The sequence below is a fragment of the Notamacropus eugenii genome, chromosome 2, assembly GCF_028372415.1.
Source record: "Notamacropus eugenii isolate mMacEug1 chromosome 2, mMacEug1.pri_v2, whole genome shotgun sequence".
Classification (NCBI taxonomy): domain Eukaryota; kingdom Metazoa; phylum Chordata; class Mammalia; order Diprotodontia; family Macropodidae; genus Notamacropus; species Notamacropus eugenii.
The window spans coordinates 2,390,396-2,407,148 of record NC_092873.1 but is presented as its reverse complement, the minus strand read 5'-3'; the positions used below and the strand labels follow the sequence as shown (position 1 = coordinate 2,407,148).

At 39.7% G+C, this 16,753-nt stretch overlaps 2 pseudogenes; both read right to left on the bottom strand.

Moving 5' to 3' along the window:
* Positions 1-729: 729 nt before the first annotated feature.
* Positions 730-1,657, bottom strand: LOC140523295 (putative olfactory receptor 5AK3; annotated as a pseudogene).
* Positions 1,658-13,519: 11,862 nt separating this feature from the next.
* LOC140522046 (putative olfactory receptor 5AK3) lies at positions 13,520-14,566 on the bottom strand (annotated as a pseudogene).
* Between the last annotated feature and the right edge of the window lie 2,187 nt (positions 14,567-16,753).

Sequence of the window (16,753 nt, the reverse complement as noted above, 5' to 3'; positions counted from 1 at the left end):
AGATGATTTCCAATGGTGTCCACCATTGTTATTCAGAATATCTTGTATGCTGTCTAGATGGGGGAAAGAAAAAATTCTCTGTGAATTGCAAGGTCTTCCAGATGCTCCTCTTTATAAATAGTGGTGTGCTGACTACATCAAATATGCTTAATGAAATTAATTGATTACTCAAAAGAGATTGACTTAGCACTTCATATAGGAACAACTAAATGGATGATAAAATATATTGGTAGTTCAGACAATGACATATCGTTGTTTTACCAGTTCATGAATTAGTACCTCCACACAAATTATTGGTATAAGCACTGTACACATAGCGAAATGAGCTCAGAATTGAATGGGAGGAATAATATGATCTGTGTTGCATTTAGTGATCAAAAGTTGCACCTTAATGCAAAGACTTGTCTTCTTAATTAAAGCATTCTTTTAAGAGTATGAGTGACCACAAATCATAGAACACCATGATTTCTGAAGAATCAGAGAGATGAGTGACTCAAAGGGCATCCATGCTGTGTTCAAGTAGGCTGCAACATATCCAAATATGCCCAAGGAGGGGATGTGTTTTTACGTTTTAACTCTAGTTTGTCATATCCCCCATAGCTACAATCTTTTTTACATATTGAAGCAATGAGATGAGCTGTCCTGTGAACTAGCTGTCAAAGAAAATAAATGATATGCTTGTTGTTTGAACACTCCTCTCAATTACACCAATAGAATACATGACCTGACTCATAAACAACTTTTTACAAGAACTTTCACAGCCTCTTTTACCTCTTTGTTTCTCATACTGTAGATCATGGGGTTCAGCATGGGTGTCACGATACCATAAAACACAGAGGCCACTTTGTCATTTTCTTGTGACTTGCTGGATGAAGGCTGCAAATACATGTAAGAGAGTGTCCCATAGAAAATAGTGACAGCAGTCAGGTGGGAGACACAAGTAGAGAAGGCTTTGTGCCTCACTGCAGCAGAGGATATCCTCAAGATGGCAGCCAGGATGTAAATGTAGGAGAAGAATACTACCAGCAATGTGCTTACCAGGTTAAATCCCACAAAAATCATTAATGACATGACATTCAGATCAATATTAGAACAGGAAAGGGCCAGAATTGGAGGCATATCACAAAAGAAGTGATTGATGATGTTGGAATGGCAGAAGGCCAGTTAAAAGAGAAGACCTACTTGAGTAGTGGCACTCAGGGAGCCCATTACATAGGATCCACTGACCAGCTGGATGCAGGCTCTCTGGGACATGACTATGGGATAGCGGAGTGGGTTGCAGATGGCCACGTAACGACCTACAGCCATGGCAGCCAGAAGATATAATTCAATTGTGGCAAACATGCCATAAACATATAATTGTATCATACACCTTGAGAATGTGATGGATGGATTCTTTACAAGAAGCTTAGTAACATCTTGGGAGTGACAGCAGATATGTAACAGAGGTCAATGAGAGCAAAGTTTTGGAGGAAAAAATACATGGGAGTGTGAAGACGGACATCACATTTTATGAACAGAATCATACCCAAATTAGCCACTAGAGATATAATGTAGATGACCAGAAACACAAGGAAGAGGATGTACTTCACTTCTTGGCGAACTGCAATCCCAATAGAATGAACTCAGTCACTGTGGTGCCATTTCCTTGGACCATGGCTTTCACATCATCTGCAAATGAAGAATACAGAGAGAAGGACCAAGAGGTTTTAGTGACCTCAAATTAAAAATCAAATAAAATTCAGTTTAATATTGGGTCTTATTTTATTGAATAATTGAACTTATTGAGATATTTTGTTTTCAGAGCACCTTTATTTCTGAATTTATTCCTCTCATGATCTGACTCAAAAAGCCAGCCCCCTGAAAACCTTAAAACTAAAAAAGAAAGAGAAGAAAACAGTTCAGCAAAACCAACCCATGCATTGAGTCTGTGTGAGGATGCTCTAACATTTTCTCCCATGCTCTGAATCATGTTTCCTAAGGTTACCTCATCTGACGTAGTCTAGGAAGTCTGGGTTTCCTTATGACTTTTAACGTGACTTTTAAAGAGAGTTTCACAAGGAGACCAGGCATCTTTTTTCTCAGAAATGATGGCACAAGAGGAATAGTTATTTAGTCTCTCTGGTGGTTCTTTGTAGGGGAAAGCCCTTGCTGGGCTGTGTAAATCATAATACTACTAGATAAGATTTATCTAGTACCCTAAAGTTTACGAGACACTTTGCATTCATTTATCTTTAAATTTAGTCCTCACAATTGCCCGGGGATGTTGATGTTATCATCATCCTTATTTTACAGAAGAGGATATTAGGCAGGTAGAGATTAAATGATTTGCCCAAGGTCTCATCACAGAACTATGAAACAGGTTTTGAACTCAAGACTACCTGACAACAGGTTCAGCACTCTATTCACTATACCACCTAGTTGCCTTCTAATTCAGCATTTTAAAAAATCTCATAGAACTCTAAATCAAACCATTAGTACTGGTAGTGCTGGTCATTCTAGAGATGCTCTGGTGACACATTTTCATTAGCTAGAGTATTATAAGATGAGTATGGGGCATATTTAGATCCAGAGAATTACTGGTTGTTGAAGCTGGAAAATGAGCCCACAGGGCAGAGCTAGAAAGGGCTCAGGATGGGAAATGTTAGCTCTGAGTGAAGGGACCCTGGAACCTTGAACGTAGAATGATGTGAGACCTGTGAGGAACTTCAGAATGTCAGAAGTCAATGGAGTGTTTTAGATCATCTGGTCAAATCTCTTTATGTTAAACAGATGATAAAACAGACCACAGGGGCTTCTGTGATTTTTCTAAGGTCCCTCTAAACTATTCCCCAACTCTGAGTCATTGGCAGAACTAGACTGGAGGCCAGGCATCCTTACATCCAGTCCAGTGCCTATTTTTTTTTCTTTTCTTTTGGAGACTGAATCTCTTTATCTTTCCCAGACTGGAGGTAGGGTAGCCTACATCTTCTAATGTCCATGGTAATTTCATTTGTGACTTGAGCTAGTCCATACCTCCTTCTGCAGCCTGGTGGTCCACTGCTCCTCACATCTTCTTCCAGGGGTGTTAGCTCCACTGTGACACAGAACTCTTGAGCTTGAGGGATCCATAAGCTTCATCCTCCCTCCATAACAGGGATTACAGGTTTGTGCCATAATCACGTCCCTCCCTCCTTTTCCCTGTCCGCCATCTGTGTCCTCACCTTCCCTCTGCTCCTTTTCCTCTCAGTGACTGCACATACTTCTCTTCCCCCACTCCATTTGTCACATACGTACAAATGTACCTAAGTCAAATTTCTACACTGCTTGCCCATAGAAATCACTGGGTTCTTGTATCCTAATTGATACCTCACCATCTCTTCATCACTAATGTCTCACCATAGGGGCACCCTGCTCCCAGCCACCAGGGTCAGAATGTCACCTTGCTACAACTAGTTTTTGTTTCATTACTATCCAATATTCAAGTTAATTTTTTCCCCAAGTGAAAGATCAGAGAGTTCGTGACTTGTCAAAGGGAAAGTTTGAATCCATCTTGGTTCTGCCCCCACCAAACCTGTCCCTACTTACCTTTTGGTGGTGTCTCAATGATCTCCATTGTCCAGGCTCAAATCTGAATCATATTTTACTCTTCCCATTCCCTCATCAGTCACATCCAATATGTTGTCAGGTCTTATCAATTATTACTGTAAAACAGCTCTTGCCTCTGTCCTTTCCTCTTTAGTCACATAGCCACCCTGAGAGTTCAGGCCTCATCATTCTGGATCTGGGTTCTTAATATTGCCTCCTGAGGATTCTCTCTCTTTCCATTATCTCCCGTATTCAAACATCTTTACAAAATTTACAAAATTTCCTGCTCCCAATAAGGTCTAGGTTCACTGGAGTCCTAAGGTGACATCACGTCAAGTGCCCCAACTGTGTACACACATAAGTCAATCACACAACACAGCAACCTGCTCTTTTGGGCTTTTCTGGGCACAGAGGATGAGAAAAGATTATGAGAAGGAGTGATCATTAGCTACTCTCCTTCTGACTTCCCAGGAGAGCTGTTGTTTTCCAATTACTTGGGAATTTTGTAGTAATGATTATAAACTATAATTCTAAGGTACTTATTTTTTTAAGATCACTGAGCTCATCATTTCTTATAGTACAGTAGTATTCCGTCAAAACCATATACCACAGCTTGTTCAGTCAGTCCCCAATTGATGGGCATCCCTGCAAATTTCCAGTTCTTTGCCACCACAAAAAGAGCTGCTATAGGGGCAGGTAAGTGGTCCAATGGATAGAGCACAGGAGTCAGGAGGACCTGAGTTCAAATCTCACCTCAGACAGTTGACACTCACTAGTTGTGTGACCTTGGGCAAGTCACTTAACCTCAATTGCCCCATCGTGGGTTATCTCCAGTCATCCTGATGAATATCTGGTCACTGGATTCAGATGACTCTGGAGAAGTGAGGCTGGTGACCTGTACAGCCTTCCCTCACTCAAAACAAAGTCAAGTGCAAGTCGTGTCATCATTTCTCTGATGGCATGGTCTTTTTTGGCAACAAAGGATGAACACACAGAACTGCTATAAACATTTTACAATATAGAGATTCTTTTCCTTTTTCTTTAAGTATCTTTGGAAATAAATCTAGTAGTGGTATTGCTAAGTCAATGATGATGATTGAGATGATAATTGGATCAACAAGAGCTAATGAATTCAATCAAATGAGAAAGTATGAAGTAGAATAGAATATTCTTTGGATGGATGTCTTTGTAATTGCAGCACAGATAATGATGAAGTTCCAAGAGTCTTAGTAGTATATTTGTGTTTGTGTAAAGTAGAGAAATCAAGCATTCTAATAGAGGCCAAATTACATTAAATTAAAATTAAGTCAGCATCTAATCAGCTTTTCTCATCTTCTCAAGAGACTGTGGTGGGGGCTTTGATGAGAGGAAACCAAAGCATTCTACCATTCTCCCAGTTTCTGAGCCAGCCCCTACAGGGAATGACTTGCTATATACCATTTGCACTATGTTGAGGAGACAAAATATTCAAGAAGAGATCTGAGACAAAGTCTTTCCAGGATACAACAAGACAGCAGGCAAAGTGGTAGTTTAATTCAATGTCCTTTACTGATTGCAAAATCCCACTTTCCATTTTAAAACTTTTACTGAATATATTTGCCTGTCAAACTGGCCAAATATGTGAGAAGTTCACTGGACTGGGGATTCAGTCAAAGGTATGAATACCTGATATCACAAAGTAGCACCTCAAACCTGGGGGGTAGAGAAAAGTTCCAGTATCATATGGAGAAATGGAGGGAACTTGTACTATCTAAATGATAAGTAATAGTCCTGAACTCTGTGATCCATTGATTTGTTCCCTTCTACATATGTATGGAGATATCTCCCATCTTTATAAAACCTTCTGGACCTTAACCCTCCCTTAAATTATTGTTCCAAATTCTTTCTCCTTTTTAGAGCCAAACTCCTCAGAAAAATAAAACAAAAACAAACAATTTTGTGCTTTTTGCTAGCCGCTATAGAAAGGTCTATAACATATTTGATAGTTCTTCTGTGGAGAAATTTTAGAAAGGCATGTGGAAAAATATGTCATAATGAAAGATGTGTGTGTATTTGGACTTCCCCCAACCTTTTCCATCTGTAATATCCTTATCTCTCATTTCCCCATCAAGTCCTTTTTCAAGCCCTTTAATTCTGCCTCAACATTTGTCCCAATTGTCCCCTTCTCTTCTCACATAGTCAGCTTTTTGATTCAAACTTTCATCACCTCTCACCTAGGCTAATGTCACAGCCTGCTAATTGAACTCCCTATGTCCAGTCTCTCTCTTTTCCAATACATTCTCCATTCAATTGTCAATATAATCTTCTCACATTTCATTACCCCATCCATATATTTTGTACAAGGCATTCTCCATCACTGGTATTCATGCCTACATCCTCTCTGTGTATCCTTACTTCCTTCAAATCTCATCTCAAATGTCATCTCCTCAAACACAACTTCCCTATTGCACAACAGATGATAAAACTCTTTCTGTTCTCAGCTTATCTTGTTTTCACTTCTCAGTGAAAACTCCCTCCCCAGTAGACTAGAAATTCCTTGAAGACAGATTTGTGTCATGTTTGGCTTTATACCCTTAGCGTGTCCATGGAAAATGGAAATTGAAGGAATTCCCCAGAATGAAGTTACCATGAATCCACTGAAGTATGGAGGAGATAACAATCTAAGAAGGAGAAAATGCTCAGTTGTGGGAGTGTTATGATGAAATCCCTAAAGGACATGAAGCTGAACTTCTGGGATCCCTGAAGATAGCTGATTAGACTGATATCAAGTTGATGATAGTGAAGAAGAGAAATGTTAGGCAGAATCTGACATATATCCTACATTAAGGGAGAGCAGATTTCAAGGGGTTCAGAGGACAGATATCTAGTATCTGATAGTCTTTAATTCTGTAGGGAAAGCCTATCCCCAAAGTGATGGGAAACACTTAAGAATGAAATATGGTAGATACAAAAAGCAATTTTTCCAACCAGGAACAAAAAAAGGAAGCCACATTAGGAGACCAATGTAACAGCCCTGAAAACTCATTAGTGAACTATAATTTTTCCAAAGACGTGTACAGAAGTAAGGGCAGGTAGCTGAGGAGAACTACAAAACAGCATAGCTCAGTCTTGTAAGAAATGTGTTGGGAGTGAGTCCAGGCTGGTGAAGAATGCTAAGGATGATAACAAGGCTTGTTTTTTTTTAAATTTTATTTTAAAAGCATGTTGGACAGAAGATGTCAGTTAACAATGGAATAGGATTGCTGGTCAGAGTGAGTGGGATGAAGACAATAGCCAGGACCCAACAAGAGGCCCAACTAGTCAATCCCTCATTTATTTCAATTTTCTCTTCTAAGGACAATGATGCTGGAACAGAGCCAAAGTGACTAACAGTGAGTTAAAACCCAGGAGAGGGGAGGATCTGGAGGGCACCTAGCTCCCTCAATGACTTCAAGTCAAAAGGACCAGACAAGTAACATAGATTTAGAGCAGGAAGGAACCTTAGAGATGATCTCATTCAACCCCTTCAGTTTAGGGATGTACTTGCTGACTGAGGTCCAGAGTCCTTAGGTGATGCATTCAAGCTCAGTCAATCTAGCCATCAAGCACCTATTATATGCTAGGTTTTAGAGATAACTGAAGGTTAAAAAAAGACCTAACTGAGGGATGGAGCCAAGATGGTGGAGTAGAAAAACACACATATGGAGGTTCTCTCCACACAGCCCATAAAATACCTGTAGAGAGGGACTCTCAACAAATTTTGGAGCAACAGAAGTGGAGAGCAAGAGAGTGGAGGAGATTTCTAGCCCAGGGCGATCTGAAAGGCCCAAGGAAAATGTGGGTTGCATGGGACACGGAGTGGAGCCCAGCCCAGCCTTGGCTGCATGATGCTGGACGGCTCTGGGAGGAGGACACATTGGGGGTGGAATCTCCAGTCACAGCAGCAGCGGTTCACAGATCACTCAACCCACAGGCGCCAAAGGTCAGTGACAGGTTTTTTTCAGCTGGCCAGGAAGGGAGAAGGGCCTTCCCATAGCTCTGGGTTCAGGCAGTGGCTGCAGAGGCCACATCGGGCAGGCGGCAGCAGTTCTCACAGCAGCCCCTACAGCACCCCGCATCCACTGTTGGAAAGTAAAACCCTGGGGGCACAGAGCAGCCCATTCTTACCTCAGCCCTGTGTACAGGGAGCTGATCTTTATCTCACACTGAATGGTGGCCATGCCCATTCATATCTGAAAATCAGCTCCCAGTGCTGGCTTGGCAGAACTAGAGGCCAGGTAGCTGTGGAGAGGAAACTGTTAAGATTCTGGGCACAAAAATCTCTTTCCGCTCCCAGACCAGTGTACACGCTTGATTGTGCCACCTTGGAGGAACTGAGATCTTACACATTCCCAGAGTATAACATAATCTTGACAAAGGACTCAAAAGTCAAGTGTCTGGTTGGGAAAATGCTCAAAAAAGGTGAAAAAAAAAATAAGACCATGGAAGGTTACTTCCTTGGTGAACAGATATCTTCTCCCATCCTTTCAGATGAGGAAGAACAATGCTTGCCATCAGGGAAAGACACAAAAGTCAAGGCTTCTGTATCCCAAACATCCAAAATAAATATTTAATGGGCTCAGGCCGTGGAAACACTCAAAAAGGATTTTGAAAATCAAGTAAGAGAGGTGGAGTAAAAACTGGAAAGAGAAATGAAAGAGATGCAAGAAAAGCATGAAAAGCGGGTAAACAACTTACTAAAGGAGACTCCCCAGAAAATGCTGAAGAAAATAACACCTTGAAAAATAGGCTAACTCAGTTGGCAAAAGAGGTTCAAAAAGCCAATGAGGAGAAGAATGCTTTCAAAAGCAGAATTAGCCAAATGGAAAAGGAGGTTCAAAAGCTCACTGAAGAAAATAGTTCTTTAAAAATTAGAATAGAACAGATGGAGGCTAATGACTTTATGAGAAACCAAGAAATCACAAAACAAAACCAAAAGAATGAAAACATGGAAGACGATGTGAAATATTTCATTGGAAAAACAACTGACCTGGAAATAGATACAGGAGAGAAAATTTAAAAATTATGGGACTACCTGAAAGCCATGATCAAAAGAAGAGCCTAGACATCATCTTTCATGAAATTATCAAGGAAAATTTCCCTGAGATTCTAGAACCAGAGGGCAAAATAAGTATTCAAGGAATCCACTGATCACCTCCTGAATGAGATCCAAAAAGAGAAACTCCTAGGAACATTGTGGCCAAATTCCAGAGTTCCCAGGTCAAGGAGAAAATGTTGCAAGCAGCTAAGAAGAAACAATTCAAGTATTGTGGAAATATAATCAGGATCTAGCAGCTGCTACATTAAGGGATGGAAGGGTGTTGGAATATGACATTCTAGAAGTCAAAGGAACTAGGACTAAAACCAAGAATCACCTACCCAGCAAAACTGAGTATAATACTTCAGGGGAAAAAATGGTCTTTCAGTGAAATAGAGGACTTTCAAGCATTCTTGATGAAAAGACCAGAGCTGAAAAGAAGATTTAACTTTCAAACACAAGAATCAAGAGAAGCATGAAAAGGTAAACAGCAAAGAGAAATCTTAAGGGACTTACTAAAATTCAACTATTTACATTCCTATATGGAAAGACGATATTTGTAACTCTTGAAAGTTTTTTCAGTGTCTGGGTATTGGGTGGGATTACACGCACACGTACACACACACACACACACACACTCACACACACACACACACAGAGAGAGAGAGAGAGAGAGACAGAGAGACAGAGAGACAGAGAGACAGAGAGAGACAGAGAGAGACAGAGAGCGCACAGGGTCAATTGAATAGGATGGGATCCTATCTTAAAAAAATGAAATTAAGGGTGAGAGAGAAATGAATTGGGAGGAGAAAGGGAGAAATGGAATGGGACAAATTATCTCTCATAAAAGAGGCAAGTAAAAAACTTTTCAGTGGAGAGAAAAAGTGGGGAGGTGAGAAAAAAAACATGAAGCTTACTCTCATCACACTCGACTAAAGGAAGGAATAAAATTTTGGTATGAAAACCTATCTTACAGTACAGGAAAGTGGGGGAGAAGGGGATAAGCAGGGTGGGGGGGATGATGGAAGGGAGGGCAGTGGGAGGAGGGAGCAATTTGAAGTCGACACTCTTGGGGAGGGACAGGATCAAAAGAGAGAATAGAAGAAATGGGGGCAGGATAGGGTGGAGAGAAATATAGTTAGTCTTACCCAACATGGCTATTATGGAAGTCATTTGCAAAACTACACAGATATGGCCCATATTAAATTGCTTGCCTTTCCAAAGGAAATGGGTGGGGAGGGAGGGAGGAAGAGAAGTTGGAATTCAAAGTTTTAGGAACAACTTTTAAGTATTGTTCTTACAACTAGGAAATAACAAATACAGTTAATGGGGTATAGGAAGTTATCTTCCCTGACAGGACAAAAGAGAAGATGGCGATAAGGGAAGGGAGGGATGTTAGAAGAGAGGGCAGATTGGTGATAGGGGCAATTAGAATGTTCAGCGTTTGGGGATGGGGGGAGGGGATAAATTGTGAGAAAATTTGTACCCCAAAATTTTGTGGAAATGAATGTTGAAAATTTCAATAAATTAAAAAAAAGAAGACCCAACTCTAAACGAGCTAATACTCTAATAGGGGAGAGAAGATCTGAACCACCATAACCCATCTTCAGGACCTAAAACTGGCAAATATTATCAACAAGCTGCTGTCAATCGTCTTCATCGTTTCAATTACTTTTTAATGAACAAAAATAGATTTTAGAATTATAATTTTTAGAATTGATATTCAGCGGAAAGGATTTCTCTCTGGCTCTCTGACTCTCCCTCTCTCTTCCCCCACCAATAGAAAAGAAATAGAAAAAAAATACTTGCTACAAATATTCCTAGTCAAAGAAAATAAATTTTTGCGTTGTCCATGTTCAAAATCTCTGTATCTCATTCTGTACCTTATCCATCAGTCACTTTTCTGTCAGGAGATGGTAGGAACTTTGTTTTTGGTCCTCTGGAATTGTGATTGGATTAGAGTTCTTAGGCTTTCACAGTTGTTTATTATTATCCCGTTATGATTATTGTGTAAATTGTTCTCTCTGTTCTGTCAGTGATCTTTGAAAGAACTTAGAACAGAGGCCCAGAGAAGCTGTTCAATTTCTTCTGATGGCACTTTATATTAAAAACCAGCCCAGGTGAGCATGAATTGTCATAATATCTGTATTTGTACTTGTCCACTGGAGCTGATAGCTTAGGCTTCCTGCTTTCTGCCTGTATCTGACGACCTCTCTCTGTCTCCAGGAGAGCCTTCTGCCTCGGATTCCAAAGTCCCAGAATTTCAGAGTTTGAGAGGATCTCAGCAGCATCTGGTCCAACTCATGAAGTGAAGAAATATCTGCTATGATATAGGTGATAGATGACCATCCAGTCTCAGCTTTATAATGTCCAAAGGACACGAAGCTGTATTTAAGGACAGTAATAATTGTGAGTAACTTTTCTTCTGACATGAAGCCTTAATTTACCCCTCTGTAACTTCTACCCATGGTTGCTAGTTTTGCTCTCTGTGGCCAAACAGAACAAATCTAATCCCTCTTACATGTGGCAGTCCTTCAAACACTTGAAGGCAGCTCTCCTGTTCTCCAAATTTCTGTTTCTCCAGGATATTCATGGACAGTTCTTTCAACAGATCCTCATACATAAAGGATTGACAGCCCTCCTCTGCACTCTCCAGCTTCTCCATGTCGTTAAACTGTGGCACCCAAAATTCAGTGCAGTTCTCCAGATGGGATCTGAGGAGGGTAGAATGCAGTGAGACTATCAGTTCCTTATTCCTGGAAGCTATCTAGGTCTCTCAGTGTAGCCTCTGCTCACGGTACAGTCTTTTATTTTGTCTGCAACATCCAACTGCTGATGCATATTTAGCTTATAACCAACTAAAACTCTCAGATCTTTCCCATCCCCCACTTCTCTCTTAAATGTCACCTCTCTTTATACTATCAAGAGTTCTTGCTTTTAGACAGAGGGGTAATTACAATGGGCTGACTCTTTAGGTAGCATCCCAGTCAGGGACTCTTCCTATATTGGACTGGGTATACCAAGCAGCTCGGGTACTTGGATAGCACCATTTGCACTTAGCAGACACAAACCATTTCCACTTTGCAGAAGCACAAGTAGGGATCTCAGGTATTGTTGGCTGGATCCCACTCTGGTGTTCCCTTTCAGTGAATATTGTTTAGTCATTTGCAGTAATAATCTACTCTTTGTGACCTCATTTGGGGTTTCCTTGGTAAAGATCCTAAAATAGTTTGTCATTTCCTTCTCCAGTGTATTCGACAGATGAGGAAATTAAGGCAGATATGGTTAAGTAACTTGATCAGTCACATAACTAGTATGTCTCTGAGGTCATATTTAAATTCAAGAAGATGAGTCTTCCTGTCTCCAGGCCTGGCATTCTATCTCCTGCAACATTTAGCTGTCCTTTCAGTGAAATGATAAGAACAGTTGGCAAGGGGGTTTGAATCAGGCATATTCCCTCATTTAGATGTAATATCCTCCACTGGCCTGGTAATATTTTGAGTATATTTAGCAAGGCCATATTTTACCCATAGCAAAATCTAGAGAAAAGAGGCATAGGTGTATATGTGTATAACCTTGCAACATGTGGAGTATATAGGCCCTGGTCTTAGGAGCAGGTGGTCAGTAGAATACCTTTCTATAGAATATGGAGTGCTCTGATCATTGTTTAGTTTAAGCTAATACCTTAAGCTTTCGTTTAAGCTAATACCAGTGTCTATGATGCTGGGGGTTTGTTATTCCATAACCGTCCTGCTGTAGGTGTCCTATAATGATCCCATTCATCATTCCTTTGGATTAAAATAGATTGTAACATTAGTAGGTGGGTCAGGAAGGCTCCCTACATGTTATACCTAGAACTTCAGTCAGTGGCCTGGCAGCATGGAAATCTACTCAGTCTCACTCTCCATTTTCTTGGATCTTGAATTTCAAGCTCTCTGCTGTTACTAATGTGCTATGTAACCTTAAGTAAGTTATTTCTCCATTCTGGACCTGCTCTCTTTTCTGTAAAATGGAATGGCTGGACTAAAAGATCACTAAGATTTAACATTTATCACTGCATTTCTCTAAGCCTCAGTTACCTTAAGCTATCAGGTATAGGAAGAAATGCTTTATTACCTACATATTTGCTTTGTTGTTTGGTTGTTGTCCTTCATTCTCTAAGAGGACCAAAATGACATCACAATGATAAAGTGAAGTTTCAGTGTGTCCGACTGTGGTTGATCAGACCAATACGAGCTCGAAATACTCTACCACAGATTGGGCACAGATAGTTCATGTGAATATTTGGGGTGGTTACCATAAATTTGTGCAACCTATGTTTCCTTTGTGCTGTCTCAATTCTGCGGTCTGCTTTGCTCATAGAGCATAGCACCTTTTCTGATGTGATCACTCCATGCTGAGAAGTCCTGTGCCAGTGTCTCCCATGTAAGTAATAGAGGGAATGTAAAACTTTAATTCAGTTTATAAGAGGTTTCAGTTATGCTGTAGTGGATAATCAGGAATATCTGTGCTCACTTCTTGACTTTGACACATTCCACTTCTGTGACCACTGGCAGGTCACTAAGCTTTCAAGTGCTTCATGTAAGTCTCTAACACTAAAAATTACAATTAAGTAGCAAATTGTTAGGCCACATCAGTAGAGATTAGTGGATGGATTTCCAGTGTTCCATTTCCTGATGACTTCATAGTCCCTCATCCTTCCCCCACCTCCCCACCATGTGAAAACACTTTAATGGCAGATAAATATTATCTATAGCCGCCACCACCATTATTGTCATCATTAATGTTGTTCTAATAATTATGTCAAAAAATTTGGAACTTCTACTTCTTTTAGAAGTTTTTGAAAGGATCACTCCAGCACTCCTATTAATCTTTCCAAATTTCTCCCCTGGTTTGTCACATCCATTTAAGCCCACATCTTGGCTTTCTGTTGAAGGAAGGAAACAGATTTACTTTTTGACTAGATGCTTCTCTGGACCAAACCAGTGGTAAAGAAGTCCTGAGGCATGAGCAGCACTTTCTCACAAATTTCAGTACATATTTGACCTCCTTGTTTCTCAGGCTGTAGATCAGGGGGTTTAGCATGGGTATGATGATGCCATAAAAGATGCAGGCCACGTTATCATTTTCCTCAGATTCATTGGAAGAAGGATGGAAATACTTGTAAGAGAGAGTCCCACTTAAAATGGTCATGGCTGTCAGATGGGAAGCACAGGTGAAGAAGGCTTTGTGTCTCCCTGAAGCAGAGTGCATTTTCAAGATGGCAATCAGGATGTATGTATAGGAGAAGAATACAACCAGCAAAGTGCTTGTTAGGTTGAAGCCTATGTTGATCATTAACAACATAACATTCGGGTCAATATTGGAACAGGAAAGGGCCAGGACTGGGGGAGCATCACAAAAAAAAATGATTGACTGTACTGGAATTACAGAAAGATTGCAAAGAAAGTAAAGAAACATGTACAGTGGCAGTCAGGGATCCCATGAAATAGGACACAGAGACCAGATGGATACAGACCTTTCGGGACATGACCACTGGGTAATGTAGTAGGTAATAGATGGCCACATAATGATCTATGGCCAAGGCTGCAAGGAGATAAGCTTCAGTGGTGGCAAATAAACCATAAATATGTAATTGTGTCAGACATCCTGAGAATGAGACAGACTTGTGAGACACGAGGAAATTTACTAACATCTTGGGAGTGATAGCTGAGGTGTAACACAAGTCAATGAAGGACAGGTGTTGGAGGAAAAAATGCATGGGGATGCGAAGGCAGGAATCAATACTGATGAGGAGGAACATGTCAGCATTGCCAAGTAGAGTTCTAACATAGATGACAAGGAATCCAAGGAAAAGGGCATACTGCATCTCTTGCTGAACAAAAAATCCCAGCAGAATGAATTCAGTCACCACAGTGCTGTTTCCTTTTGTCATGGCTATCATGTCATCTGCAGATAAAGGAAGAATAGGACTAAGGTGAGATTGCTGTTACCTAGATTTAGGAATAAAATGCCTTCCAATATTATGTTGTTTTCTATCTTTCTAAAATCTAATTTTGTTTATGTCATTAATACATACATATATATGTGTATATATATACATATATACACATATATATATTATTGTGATGGCAAGGAAAATAGGATCTTATCCTGTTTTTGTTTTAGTATTATCAAGTGTCTTTAATTGAATCTTGCCTTATCAATCAAGAGTCTTTACAAGGAAGAAAGTACAGAAACAAGAGTTTCTTTAACTAGAAACAGTGTATGTATTTGTATTGCTAATTATTGTAATGTGATGAAAGATCTTCCACAACCATTAATGGGACTGTTCATTAAAGGGAGCTTTATTAGGAATGATGTGTAGGAAGGCCCACACTTTTTGTTAATGAGGCACTGGTTCTTAAGGGTTAGGATGCTTTCTGGATCTAAAGAAGGTATAATACTCTGAGGGTGAGGTTTTACTTTGGGGCTTACTGACTGCAAGTGTTTGTTTGGCCAGACAAGGACTCTGGGAAGCCGCTTAAGGAGCCCACCAGCTTTGAAAACCCCTATGTCAGTGTTTCCCTCTCTAGTAACTATGATCAGACAGTTGGATCTTTCTGGTGAATTCAGACAGAGGAAGCCATGTCTGTTGATCTTTGATTCCTCTGTATTTTCTTTGAAGTTCAGAGTACTGACTCCCCTGAACTAGGTGAATGATATGTGTGTGTAATTAAAGTGATTGTTAACCCCTCAAAAGTTGCCTTTCCTTTTTTGAATACAGATCTAAGAACTTGTGATAGCAGGCCTCCATGTACTTTGGGGTGCTTAGTGTTGCATGTTTGTATATATATATGTGTGTGTGTGTGTGTATATATATGTGTGTGTGTGTGTGTATGTATATACACACACGTATGTATACCTTTATTTCCAAATATATCCACTCTCCCTCAAAAGCTACTTTTCCTTTTGTGAATGCAGACTTAACAACCCGTGATAGCAGTCCCCCCCCATGGATATTGTGGTGCTTACTGTTACATATATGTGTGTGTGTGTCTGTGAGTGTTCACACATATGTGTATATGCCTTTATTTCCAAATATATCCATTCTCCCAAGCCCTATCCAATGAACCATCCTTTATTACAGATAAGAAAGGAAAATTGACTTAACAAAACTACTCAATATATCAACAGTGTCTAACAATGCAGTAACATTTTTTTCCTCCTTATCAATTTACTTAAGTTCATCTACAACACTTTAGGCACTTATGTCTCAAGGAGTAGTGGATAGAACTCATGATGATCAGTAAGTTACAACACTTGAGTTCAAATCTTGTCTCATAGTCTTAGCACCTGAATGACAAGAAGAAAATTATTGAAACTGAGAGAACAATTCCTACATCTGCGAAATAGAAATAATAATGCCTCAGAGAGGTGTGTTCTTAAGAATACATTCTGTAAACTTAAAGGATTATATAAATACGAAGTTGTTTTCCTATAAAAGTACTTAATACCTATTTTGGGTTGACTGTCATTGAGTACACATGCTACCTGAACTGTGACCAAATAGAGATTTGTTATGGGTTTGGTTAACTGAGAAATTTTTAATGACAGAACTTTTCACTAAACTATCTTTCTAAATTGAACTCTTTGCATCTCCATGGCTTAACATAGTGCCTATATCATAGGAAATGATTAATAAATACCTGTTGATTGAGCAAATCAGTGTCTATATTTGAAAAGATGAACTACAGTAAAGTTGAGTAAGACTTAAAGAAATTCAAACAGTTAGGTACAATCATACGCCATGCTCAATACTCTTTAACTATTCAAATCAGCACTTGATTCATCACTTTTTATTTCTGTGACAGACAAAAAAATTGACCTTTAACATTATAACTCAGAGGAAGAGGCTTTTTGGAATTTGTTCGTGATTCTGGTTTGCTTCAGGAATTTCCATCAGCTATGTGTCAAAAGTCCTTTGAGCACCTGGGGCATTGCTTGTATCAGATGCTTAGCAAATCTTCACACCTTTTCTTTGGGTTCTGTTTAGGCATTACAATTACCTTCACTTTTAAAATATTTACTAATTGGTAAGTATAAAAGCAATTCTTTATCATAGATTAATTATTTTCATAAGGTTTTGCA